This window comes from Pan paniscus, chromosome 5 (assembly GCF_029289425.2).
Source record: "Pan paniscus chromosome 5, NHGRI_mPanPan1-v2.0_pri, whole genome shotgun sequence".
NCBI lineage: Eukaryota > Metazoa > Chordata > Mammalia > Primates > Hominidae > Pan > Pan paniscus.
The window spans coordinates 4,128,655-4,143,042 of NC_073254.2; positions in this window are offsets into that span (position 1 = coordinate 4,128,655).

Consider the following 14,388-nt stretch of genomic DNA (forward strand, 5'->3'; position numbering starts at 1 on the left):
ACACACATGACACGTGCCTTTAACATGAATTTCTTGAACATTCATTTAGAGGCCTTACAATGAAGAGATCAGAGTGGCAGCAAGTTCTGTTGGAATCAGGGGAGCGTGTTCTTCTATAATCCCCTGGCTAACAGGAAAGCACACTGATTTGGCCCATGGTAGTTATACACTCCCATTGAGTCAGGGGCCACTTCTATGCACACAGGAGGTGCTAAAAATATGCTGTTGACTCATTGCCTCTAAGAGCAGAAGAAATGCCAAAAGTATAGGACAAGAGGCAGAAAAGCACACGGAAAAATGTCGTAGGGCAGTCCTCTGAGGAAGTGTTAGATCCCTTTGAAATCTGTCCAAACACTTTCTTGTGCTGGGGAAAGTCAATTACATATTTCAAGCAACCCCACATGTCATACGAGTATCTTGTACGTGTTTGTGTACTCGTGTCTGTGAACTTACATCTCAGACTTCAACTTCTCGCTCCCCACCCTTATCAATGACTGCCTGCATGGCCTTGGGCAAGTTGCTTTCCCTCTTCAAAGCTCAGTTTCTGCATCTATAAAATGGACATAATGCTACCTACCTCATGGGGTTAGTGATCACATTTAAGGAGCTAATATGTGGAAATTGCTTACACAGTACCTATCACATAATAAGGGTTTAATAAGTGTTTGATGTAATTGTTTTGATTATTACTACTATTACTAAAATAATAATTACTACAATAATAATGATTCTTATTCTCTATATTAGTATTATCTTTGAAAATGGGCATGGATTATGTCTATGTAACACTTTTGGCACAATATCTAGCATTATATCACACACAAATTAGAGAATTCATGTTATTAAGGATGAAAAAATATTTTTACTGACCCTTAAATTCTTCGTAAGTAACTGCAAAAGAAGCCATTATCCCAACACATGAAATAAAAAAGAAAATTCAGTTCCTCTGGAGTTTGTTTTTGGAGGTAGCCACAGGATACCTAAATTTTTTTTTCTTTTCAGAGAGACCGAGGGGCTCACTAGGTTGACCAGGCTGGTCTTGAACTCCTGGTCTCAAGCCATCCTCTCACCTCAGCCTCCCAAAGTGCTGGGATTCCATGCATGAGCCACCACATCCAGCCTACCTAAAATATTGAATGCTGTTAATAAATCTCCTGAGGCCAGCATAAGAAGGTGATGGGCAAAACTAATGCAGGTATGTTTTTCTGGCTTTTTCATGTATTGGGCCAAACTTTGAAAAGCACTTACTATTAATGGCTAACTTGCAAAATTTGTGATTTATTAAAAGCAGATTTTAATTGTTTTACCTAAAAATAATAGGCCTCTGATCTGCCAAAGATGAAGATTTAGTTTCTAGGTGTTCCCCACAATACCTAGAAACATCAGTGGAATCGATTATTAAACACTTTAGAACTATTCTCACCAAAGTTCTTTAATATATAATACAGCAAAAGAAAAGTTTCTTTTCTAAAGGCTTCTCTATACTTTTTTTAATAGTTGAATTTCATTTCTGAAGGCTCCTAAAAAGAATAGAATTTAGATCTTTATTAAAGAGGAAATATATTTTCCATGTTTAATTTAAATGACATTCCATCAGTCATTTGCAATCTTAGCCTACACGGAATTTTTTTTTTTTTTTGGTAGTTTTTATGTTTGGGCTTTAGGAGGGGATTCCCAATAATCTCTATATAAATATTTCTAATCTCTATAGAAATATTTTAACATTTCAATGTAAATTAGTTTTTTAAAGCTATTTTATCCATAAAAATAATGAATTTGCATGGCTGAGGGTGAAATAATGTGTTACCAGGACCCCTCAGTTTTGGGGGTTGTGAGTAGATCCCATCTTCATGTTCCTCCAGCCCAGCCGAAGCCTGGCTCAGGTCCTCCTCCCCCATTTGTCAGGAACCACCATCCCCAGGGATTCTATGTGCCCTGCGTGACCAGTGTTCTCCATCAGAGTTTACCAATCTTTTGTTCATTCCCTCAGAGCACAGCTAAGCAAGAGTACACTAATTTGAAAATTAACTCAAGCAAATAGAGGAACAATATCCCCAACACATTGCATTTTAACATAGGGTTTCCTGGACACACTGCTTCAACCCAAGAGTTGGGCTAATAGTAGGAGTTCCATCTGCTAAAATACGGCTGTCAGCTTCAGAGGGAAATTCATGAACGTCTTCGTAGTTTGTTTTTACGTTTCACTTGGCACTGTTTCTAAAATTTCCTCTGAAGCCAAAAAATAAGTTATTTCCCAGCACACTGGGCACTTTTCATTTATCATTGGATTGATTTTTGTAACTTGCAGTAGGAGCTGAAATCGACCAGGGGGTTCTTATCCAACAGACAGCAGCAAAACTCTTTGTGTATCTGCGTTCCTTTCAACAAGCGTGACTTCCTCAATGGCATCATTCGTGAGCGTAACACAGAGCTCAGCAATAACGTTTCTTCACTAACCCTACCAGGTATCCAACATAGGATGTTACTTCCTTTCACTGTTTTCCGACTCCTGGCAGATATTAATCATTGGGATTTGGGAACAAGGAAATAGAATTTCTGAGAATGCTTGGGAATTCCCAAATTCATATGATTTTCATAACACTTCACTTACAAGTTTTTGAAAAATAATAAGTGACTATAATAACAAGCAAATAGTCGTTTTTTTCTGTAACAGGATTATATGAAAAGTTTTAGTAGTCTTCTGTTTTAAAAAGATATGATAACAAATGATGATTTATTATTATTATGAGCCAACATATTGTAACAAGATTATAAAATCCAATAGCATTAATAGAGAAAACATTAAAAAGAAATGAATATTATCACAAAATAAATGCTAAAGAAAAGTCCTTTAAAGATTGAAAGGTAACACCACAAATACTTAATGCTTTAATCATTGTTTACATGACATTGTTAAACAAGGCATCAATCATCCCCTCCAATACCATTTAAATAACATAACATTCTGATCTCCTGGCAAGATGAATAGCACTAGAAAGAAGCAACTGTCAAAATGGCCGATTTAAGGGCATATTTTGTTTCTAAAACTTGGCATTGCTTAGAAAACCTCTCATAGGATTTGTAAAACATATACTATGCCTAGGAACACATTAATATTTATTTGCAGAAATGGTTCACTGTTAGCAGTGGACAAGGCCATGAACACACACTTGTAACACAGCAACAGATACAAGAAAGTCTGACTGAGGCTCCTTTACTGCTCCTGTCCTGTTCACCTTAACTTTCATCTCCACATGTCAGTGCTTCCTCATCTTGCTTGACTTGAAGTCAGTGCATTTCTTCAAGCCAGTAAGTTCTCTATACTGACTATTAAGCTGTAATTTTCACAAGAAAATTAGAATGTTCCTTCCCATTTTCCTAATTTCTCAACTGATTTTTCTCAGAATTCAGAATCCGTAAATATTGAAATGCCACGAGAGAATTTCCAAATGGAAATGCTGTTCCCTTCGTCCATTTTCAGAGGAAACCATAGGATAGTGTTATCCTTCTCTTCTCCATTTTTTTCCCCTGCAAACTTATGGTTATCACCTCTTTAAGTGAGTAGCTCACAATTTTGCCTCCCCTGCAAATGGTCCCCAAACAGTAAAGTGGGTCCTCTTTAGCTGTGTCTTTAGTACATAATCCTGCATTTCTGACCATATGCAGGGAGTGTGACCCAGGGAAGGATCCCTGACTCAATTGGATTTCTCTTGCTGTCTCTAGAATTTGAACAAAGGAACCCAGACGTACAGAGGCTGGGAGCCATCGTGGTGTGCTATATTGATGACAGCAGCAGTGGGTGGTGTGGGGGCAGTTAATTGACAGCTACCTGTTGCTGACATCCCAGGAACTGCCTGAACCTCCTCTTTCCCAGTCATAAGATATCTAAGATTCTGCAGTATTCTTCATTAAATCCTAGCATGGTTTAAGCTAGCAAGAATTAGGTTCTGTTGCTTTCAATCAACAGAACCTTAGCTAATACATTGTTATTTCCTGGTCTTTGTTCCTTTAATTTTCCAGGAAAAGAAGGGAAAATGGCTTACTGGTTTTAAAAAGAGACAAGGGACAACATACAATTTATGCAAAATTTAGAAGCACTCAAAGGAAACTCTGGAAAGTTCCTGAGACATATATAGGTAGGATCAGCATAAAACTTGAACAGTGTATCTAGATCATGGTTGCCATGGTGGCCTTGACACAATGAACATCTGTATCAAGATCATATTTTCTTGGTGGGACAGAGAGAAGCACAAGGCGGGACTCACATTTACAGTAATCCTTGTTTTCCAGGGACCATACAACCCAGTTTGTCCAGAGCTGTTCATCTTAAGTTTGTTATCCCACCATAATTATAAATAGAACCTCCTTTTTCTCTCAAGAATATCCCACTTTGGATGATAATTTCTGTGACTACCCATTAACAATATTTAATAACTATAGAAAACTGCTTCTCTATATTTTTTGTATGTTTGAAACATTTTATAACAAAAATATCTTTAAAGTTATCATCTACACAGAATATAGCTGCCAAATGCTCCTACTCTGCTATTCTAACCGTGAATCCCTCTGGGGCCCCTTCCTCCTACGGCGCTTGTGAGGATGAAATGAAATAAGCTCTATGAAGTGCCCAACAGTGACCAACACTGAATAAAATACAGCCACCATAGGTGGCCTTCCCTTGTGTTCACCAAACTCCTGATAAGTTATTCGGTGATGTTTTAATCTTAACATTTTATGTAGATTATACATTCATCTGATTCAAAATGCAAAAGGTACAAAAGCGTATACAGTTAAAAGTTTCCCAACCCACTACCATTTATCTCCCTGGAGGCAACTGTTTCCAGATTTTTGAATATCCTTAAAGAATATCATATGTATGGAAAAGAAAGATTATATATTTATATACATCTGTGTATGCATTTTCCTATGAGAGGCACACAAAGTCTCCTTGAAGAGATATCATTATTACAAATACCCCTCAATTTACAATGGGGTTATATTCCAATAAACTTATGAAAATATTGTAAGCTGAAAATGCATTTAATACACTTAACCTACTAAACATCATAGCTTAGCTCGGCCTACCTTAAACACTCACATTAACCTACAGTTAGGCAAAATCATCTAACAGAAAGCCCATTTTATAATAAAGTGGGCTTTGAATATCTCATGTAATATAATGAATACTGTACTGAAAGTGGAAAACAGAATGGTTGTATGAGTATTCAAAGTACAGCTTCTGCTGAATGTGTATTGCTTTCAAACTATCTTAAAGTTGAAAAATCATAAGTCAAAATATTCTAAGTCAGGGATTGTTTGTACTTCTACTTTACATGATGAAATTGAGCCTTGAAAAGATTAAGTGACTCGCCCAAGGTCACACTGGCAGTTAAATAGTGAAACTTGGATCCAAATTGTTCAGTCACTACATGTATTGTCTTGAAATTTGAAAAAGTGGAAGAGGAATTAAACTACTAAATTGAAGGACTACTTTAGGCATAGAAGCAGCAGATGCCTTCATGTCCAAGTGATTGTGAAAAGCCCACTTGCCCCAAAATATGTCTCCTGGTCATATGAAATTCCACCATTTCAGATTTTTACCTGGGGATTTAGAGTAGTCTGCTGTTTTCCTAGAGCTCCCCTAAAATAGAAATAGAAAATTTTGGAAGACTAAATATATGCTAACATTGGAAAACTCATTTTCTCCCCTTCGTAAGGCAAGGTACTGAAGGAGGGGGCCCTACGGGCTGTGCAGGGACATCCTGGAGGCATGGGGAGAAGAAACTGAAAGGCAAGTTTGTATGGAACAAAGAATACCGATCTCAGGATTCTCCCTTGAACCTGCCCTAACTTTGTTCAAATAGACTTAGCCACTGACCTGCTGTCAAAAGACCACAGCCAATCTGACTTGTTTTCAATATAATGATGAATATTGATTTGGTCCCTTCATCCAACATTCTCAGCTGGATCTTTTTTGACCAAGGATATACATTACTAGGTGAGTACAGGCAGTTAATTCTTCCACACGGGACTTCGGAGTTTCTGAGTTAACCAGAATCACCCACCTTAACATCTGCCAGTTTATACCCCAAGTCCTGACCAGTGCCCCCTACCTGCTATGCCTCATGTTTTCAATAGAGCATAAAATCAGAAATGAAAGATGAAACATCATAGCCAATATCACAGAAATACAAAGGATCCTAAGAAACTGCTAGGTATAATTACACACTAACTAATTGGATCATCTCGAAGAAATGGATAAATTCCCAGACACATAAAACCTACCAAGATTGACTCATGAAGAAATTTAAAAATCTGAACAGACTAATAGCAAGCAAGGAGGTTGAATCAGTAAGAAAATGTCTCCTATCAATGAAAAACCAAAAACCAGATGGCTTCCCAGATTAATTCTACCAAATATTTTAAGAAGAACTAATACCAGTCCTTCTCAAACTCTTCCAAAAAGCTGAAGTGGAGGGAATACTTCCTAACTCATCTTACAGGGCCAGCATTACCCTGATTCCAAAGCCAGACAAGAACACTACAAGAAAGGAAAATGACAGGCCAATATCCTTGATCTACATAGATGCAAAAATCCTCAACAAAATCCTAGCAAACCAAATTCAATAGCACATTGAAAGAATCATTCACCATGATCATGTCATGGTTCAACATAAGCAAATCAATACATATAATATACCATATTAGAAAAATAAAGGATAGAAACTATATGGCCATCACAATAGATATAGAAAAAGCTTTTGACAAAATTCGAAACCCTTTCATGGTGAAAAAAAAAAACACCCAACAGATCACGTATTGAGGGACTGTATCCCAACAAAATAAAGGCCATATATGACAAACCCATAGCTAACACCATGATCAATGGTGAAAAGGTGAAACTTTTCCTCTACCATCAGGAACAAGACAAGGATGCCCACAGACACCACTTCTCAGGGTAATTAGGCAAAAGAAAGAAATAAAAGGCATCTTAATAGGAAAGGAAGAAGTGAAACTGTCTCTACTGACGGCATGATCTTGTTATATATAGAAAACCCTACAAACTTCACTAAAAAAAGGTTAGAACTCAACACAAAGAAGGGAACAATAGACACTGGGGGACTCCAAAGGTGGGAGGGAAGGATGGTGGGAGCAAGGGTTGAAAAACTACCTATCGATTACTATGCTCACTGCTTGGCTGGTGGGATCATTAGAAGCCCAAACCTCAGCACCATGCAATATACCTGTTTAAGAAACCTGTACATCTACGCTCCTGACTCTAAAATGAAACATGCAATATTTAAAAAACAAAAACAAATAAATAAAATTTGAAAACTGTTAGAACTGAACTGATAGGTGATATCAGTAAAGTTGTAGGATACAAAATCAACATATAGAGCCTTGAACACAGCAACATCCAGCTGTCTGACACGAAAGTCTCAGGGGCAAGAAAACCTCTATATGAACTCAGAAACAATGAGCTAAGTTGTGTTTATGTCTGAAAGGATGTTAAGAACTTCATTCATGTTACATCAGAGCCAACAGAAAGAACCAACAGGAAACCTGTACCCAACAAACAGAAATGACAAGATGAAGGGAAAGCAGAGGTAAGGGCTTACCTTAGAAAGGGCAAGTGATTAGCTCAATATACAATACAATGTTTGCTCCTGAGCCAAAAATTTGTACAATAATTTGGATATTACTTGCACAACCAGAAAAATCAGCCACTCATTAGGAAAATGCGTTTCTGTAGAAGTCTTAGGACTCAGCTATCTATAATAACATGAAAAGACAATATTTTCATCCAAAATGAGTATTTTTGTTTGTCTTGGCTTGTTATTCTAACGTCAACAGCTTCTAAATAAACTGTTGAAGTACATGATATAACCACCTCTTTCTCCATCTTTCCCATTGCTCCCATAGGGATTCAGTTGTGCAATTTCACCATTAGCAAAGCTTTTTGCTGAAATCTGGCTTTTCAAAGGGAGAGTATCCAGAAACAGAAGATGCTGATCTGGGAGGCTCTTCCTAATAGAACTGCTGCTTCAGTTTAACTTGAAAAAGCCCACACCCAGTTCCTAATGACAAACATCTGAACACCGGGTTCAGATGTTTGAACACCTGAGCAAGACCATGCTATGCCTCCTGCTCGCTCTGTTCTATAAGCAACCCACAGATTGCTCCCTGTGAAGAGGAGCCTGCCAGGGGAGCAGCATTCCACCAGACCCTGATTTAGCAAGATATTTCCGTATCATTCCCCCAACCAGCTGGAAGTCCTCCACTGCTCTTGTGTAAAAATCTAACTCATCTCGCTGAATTTCCTGATTTAAAAGTCTAATTCATTTCACCAAAAGTGTGACAGAAGGAAACCAAGAACACCATCTCTCTCTTACCAAACCAAAGCTATTGCATGTGCATTCTGGGGGAAAAACATGGTCCAAATATGTTATGGAGGGGGTGCCAGCCCAGTGTCATCCTCTTACTATTGCCATAGGATCTTGGCTGATGGCATCAGAGGAAAAACAAGTTTATCGATTACTTTCAACCATTAAGCTCACTCCTCCATGAAAAATAAGTCACAAGTCCAATGTCTCTTATTAAAATAAGCACTGCAAAATATAAAGGAGCCACAGTTTTAAAATGGGACACACGTTCTCTAAGCAGTGAACCATGTTAGAGGTGCACTGTTTACATTGTATAACGTCCCCTGGAGCCAGGGTTAGGAAGCGCATCTGTTCTTTGGTGTTCTGGGATGAAGGAGAAAGGAAAATGTGCTGCCAGAAGTGCGTGGGAAGGAGCCCATGAGATAAAGGAAGTAAATCCATTTGCTGATTGCAATAATAATGGTAATACACGAAGCTATACATACATACATACATACATACATACATGCAAATTTTCACATTTTTTTAAAAAAAGAACTTAAGGCTTCCACTCATCTAATCAGCCCTTATGAACTCTCCTGATTAGCTGCAAGGAAAATCTTCCTTTCTCCTCTTTCTTGCACCATCCTGGGCTCCCTTTTGACATGTTTTTTTTTTTTTTAACTTATAAACAATCAGCTCATATTCTGAAGTTTGTAGTCCCCTCCCGCCCCCTCTCTCTCTATACGGCTCATTTACATTGGCAGCTGTCGTGCTGCTGGGCATCCTCAAACCCACAAGTTTCCCTTTAATGTTTGAGCAGACAAACATGATCATGCACTAGGCATCACTGTGCCACTCAAAATGCTTTTTTGTTTTTTTTATTGCATCTGAGAGAAATCTCAAGGTTGCAAACCTGGAGTCAGAATTGTCTCCATGTGTCTCAGTGGGAAGAGTATCGTGTGAAGAAACAAGTTGATTCTACTAATCAAAAGGAATTTTTTTTGATATCAGGTCATCCTCCGAATGAATTTATATTACCGAGTGGAGGGTCACATGAAGAAAATGGTCAAACAGCACCACCTAGAGCAAGAGCTGAGAAGTGCAGTGGAGCCGGGCTGTGTCAGGAAAGAAAAGCAAGCTGGGGCCTGGCTCAGCGCTCTCCCCTCTGCTCCTGTCTGCACGGAAAGATTAGGATGACAGTGGCAGGAAGCCTGTGCACCTAGTATGCATCACTTGAAGGGAACACACAGATTCCAGTAAACAGTTGGAAGGAAATGTTAATACCAGGCTCTGCTAAACAATATGAAATGACTCCTAGATGAGACAAGCAACTTTCATCAAAGTTCCCTGATACCTGAAAAGACAGCCCAGGGGATCCTGCACTACATGTGGTGTATGTAAATTAAGCGGGTTATTTTCCCCTTTGTAATCAAGGCTCATACACAAACAAAATCACACTTTAGAAACGGCCTATTTCAACTTGTAACTAGCTTGCTTTCAGGGGCTCCAGGTCAAAAAGAAATAGAGCACAAAGACGCTTTCTCCTTAGGGATCATACACAAATTCACTCTGTCCGTTTCTTTCCCACATGGAGCAACAAAGCCGTCAGACCTCTCCATCCACACATCGGGTCCTTCCTGATTAAAGTGAGATAAATCACAGCCCTCTCTCTCTAGATGGCAGGCGACAAGAGGGGGATGCTTGCCTCAAGAAGTCCTCCCCATCCCTCTACATTCATGCAAGCCCGAGCGGAGAGATGCAAGAAATTACGGATGCTTTTTAATTCCCCAGACACTGCAATTAAAAATGGAAATTTTTTGGCCACGCCTGTTGGCTCACGCCTGTAATCCCAGCACTTTCAGAGGCCGAGGTCGGCGGATCACCTGGGGTCAGGAGTTCGAGACCAGCCTGGCCAACATGGTGAAACCCTGTCTCTACTAAAAATACAAAAATTAGCTAGGAATGGTGGTGGGCGCCTGTAGTCCCAGCTACTCGGGAGGATGAGGCAGGAGAATCACTTGAACCCGGGAGGCAAAGTTTGCAGTGAGCCAAGATCGCACCACTGCACTCCACTCTGGGTGACAAAGGAAGACTTCATCTCAAAAAATGTTTTTAAAAAATGGAAGTGTTGTTCTTTCATTTGTAAATGTGTTTTGGTAAAAGAGGGGCAGTTTAAGCAACCCTTTCTATTGTCTACATTGTTAAAATTCATCCGACATGGACTCTTGACTCCGTTTTGCCTGGGCAGACCCAATTCAAGCATTTACAACAGCTATAACCTCCTCAAATCAAAAAGAGGAATCAGCATTATTGCTAAGTTCAAATAAGGTCTTGTTTTATTTCATTTTTATTTTTGAATGCAGCCATTCCTCCATGTGCTGTCATCAGGTAAGATTGTCAGTCCTGATTAGGTAAAGGTATTATTACAAAATGCAATTCTTAAAAATTCAGTGTCTAACTACACTTTTAATAAGCCTTTCCCCCTCCCCTATGTATTCTCCCTTAGACACCCCTTCTCAAATTTAAAATCACAGAAACTAAAATATGATGCCTAAAGAGAGCCTAGCGACTGCCCAGTCCTCTAATTTGATGAGTGGGAGTACTGAAGCCCAGAGGAGGTCAAGTAATTTGTTCCCAATGTGTTAGAGAAGAAGAAAATGACCAGCTGGGAAATCCCACTCATGTCAAGGCAGAGGCACAGGGCCACAGACTGTGGTTGAATTGTGTCACACTCCTACATCCTTCTTTAGGAATCACAGAACATTCCTGTGTTGAGTCGGAGTCACTGACTTCCTTTTCAGGCTGATTGAGTTCTGTCCTTACAGGCTGCGACAAGAAATTTTGGTATTATGCTACACCAAGACCATTTATCTAGTTCAAGAAATGCACAGTCCTTAGAGCCCAGCAACTTTCCCCATGTCCAGTAAATGTAGCTTCTCCATTAGAAGCTGTCAGAATGGAGCCTTCTGGCTCATCTTGATTTTGATTTGTGCAAGAATGAATGGTTGTGCTAAGACAGCTTTCCTAGCTGATAGAGAGCGAAACTTTTTTCTCATCATCTATAAAAAAATTAAATTAGAACTTTTTTCTCATAATCTGTGAAAAAATATTAAATTAAATCTGGCTCGTCTTGATTTTGATTTGTGCAAGAATGAATGGTTGTGCTAAGACAGCTTTCCTAGCTGATAGTGAGCCAAACTTTTTTCTCATAATCTATAAAAAATATTAAATTAGAAGCATAGAGTTTATTTCATGACTTTTATCTTCCTGCAATTTTCTTGTGGGCATAAATGATTTGTTTTTATCCTGCCTGCCCCCCAATCCCTTTTCCAAGAGACTAAAAGAGTATCTAGTGCAAAGTGGAGACTCAAATATTTTTTAATAAACAGTGATCCCAGCCACCGAGTGCATGTTGCCAAATGCCAACCCCATAAATAATCAAACACATCATCTCATTCAGCCAATCAAAATCAAGTGCTACCTATTTTTTTAAGTTTTCATAGCCCTTGGGCATCTGCTTTCTCAGCATTTCCCAAACTTGAGTCATTCTCATCCTGCCTTCCTAATTTTGATCTGTCAATTACCTCTACTATTATTTATTTCATATATTTTTAAATAGACCCACTTTTGAAACTTAAATACACGCCTTTTAAAAGGAAGCTTTCTTACTACTATACATCAAAAGCCATTATTACTTGTTCTAAGTACTCATAACAAGATGGTCACAACTATTAAAATTTACTAATGTGCATCCACATACTCTCTAAATTCATGGAGCATCTGCACACACTTTAAGAAACAATTCTGCATTACTCACTCAATTTTCTTGACATCCTTCTGAGGCAGGACAAACCTTGGGCCCAAAGAATTGAGGTAGGAGTCCAAGCAAGTTGCCAACCACATAAAGGCAAACCTTGGCTGGGAAGTCAGGACTACCAGCCCCTAGGTTATGGTTCATGCTCTTTCCTCTGCTCTCCAGAACCTCCAATCTCCAAGTGTAGTTAGCAGCCCAGATGCAGCAGCATCCTCTAGAGACTTGTTAAAAATGCAGAAGCTCAGGCTCCACCCCAGGCCTATGCAGACTGAATCTGCATTTTAACAAGGTCCAGGTAATTCACGTGCACATTAAGTTTGAAAAGGCCTGGTATAGATCAGCGGTTCTCTAACTTAGCAGCACATTAGAACCATCTGTAGAGACTTTAAAAATACCAGTGCCTGGGCTTCACCTCCCAGAGAATCTGACTTAAGTGTCTGGGGTTTGCCCTGAGTCTAGGTATTTTTAAAAACTCCTCAGCTTATACAAAGCTGGCAGGGCCGGGCACAGTGGCTCATGCATATAATCCCAGCAGTTTGTGAGGCCAAAGTGGGCAGATTGCTTGAGTCCAGGAGTTTGAGATTAGCCTGGGCTAAAACCCCATCCCTACAAAAAAAAAATACAAAAAGTAGTTGGGCATGGTGGTGGCACATACCTGTAGTCCCGGCTACTCAGGAGGCTGAGTCCTCACTTCAACCCAGGAGGTCACGGTCTGGTCAACAGAGCAAGACCCTGTATCAAAACAAACAAACAAGCAAACAAAAAATGCTAGCAGCTTACCAGCTAGGGAGGCCTGTAGAGCCAAGTTTTCCAAATGGGGCTACATTAGTTGTTCCAGAACTTTAGCTGCATCAAAACCACCTGGATGGCTTGTTCAGCTACAGAGGGTCTGGCCATGCCCCTAGAGTTTCCAGCTGAGGGTCTGGAATGAGGCCTGATGATTTGCATTTCTAACAATCTCCAGGTGATGCTGATGCTGTGGGTCCAGGGGCCACATTTTGAGAATCTATGCTAAATGAATCGGAGAAGACCAAAGCTCAAACTTATTCCAAGAACTTTTCAAGGCCCACCTGCAAGTTGTAGTGGAAGTAAGCATCTAAGGGTGCAAAAAAGTTTCACTGTAGACTAAGGCCTTTTACCTGAGCTCTCAAATGTTCCCATTTCTCTTATCAACCTAAATAACAAACAGAGAGAGGCTCTCCACAAGAAAAAGATATTCGTTTGGAAACAGAGCCTTGCAATAGAAACAGGCAAGCCAGAGTAAACTACATGCATATTCACGGAGGTAAAGGAAGACAAAAGAAAAAATGAGGAAGATTATATGATCATTTGGAAATGATTACCCTTGGCTACAAAGATCAATAACAAAGGTGATGCCAGGCACAGGTTGGACAGGCATTTGTTGGGCAAATGTCCTTCAGAAGCATTGTTGTGTGCAAAGTTGCAATGGGCTTTGTGCAAGATTGTGTTTTTTGCAGTCTTCTGTGATAAGTTTTTGTTATCAGACATACAAGCCCAAGAATCCTTTATTGCATGACCTTCCCTGGCTCTATTTGTCAGGGTTTTGGTTAGGGTAGGGGTATTTTTAACACTCTCAATGTAAAAAATGCCATAAGGTAGGTACCCCAATTGCTTGTTTCGTCTTCATAAAATAACTTTTCCACCCGAACAAAGTCTACACATAAATTGTAAAAATACCCTGGCATGCAGTCCCTGGAAAAGTCTGGAGTCATTCTCGGGGTTCCCACCCAGGTGGGCAAGCGTAGCCACCACAGATAAACACAAAGTAGGGGTCCCCGCTGGGGTTCAGTGGCAGGCAGTGGCCCTGGTTCTGATATTTGGCTGAAAACACAGCTCCTCTTTGTCACCCTCAGGACACTTCAGCTATTTCCTAGATAATAATCTCACTTCACCCTGCACAAAACAGGCACATGATCATGTCACTCTGACCTGGTTTGAGTCCAAGGAGAATTTTGTTTTTAAAATAATTTAGGTTAGTAGTTAAAATATGAACTTTGGGCCAGGAGTGGTGGCCCATGCCTATAATCCCAGCACTTCGTGAGGCCAAAGTGGGCAGATTGCTTGAGTCCAGGAGTTTGAGACTAGCCTGGGCTAAAACCACATCCCTACAAAAAAAAAAATACAAAAAGTAGTTGGGCATGGTGGTGGCACATACCTGTAGTCCCGGCTACTCAGGAGGCTGAGTCC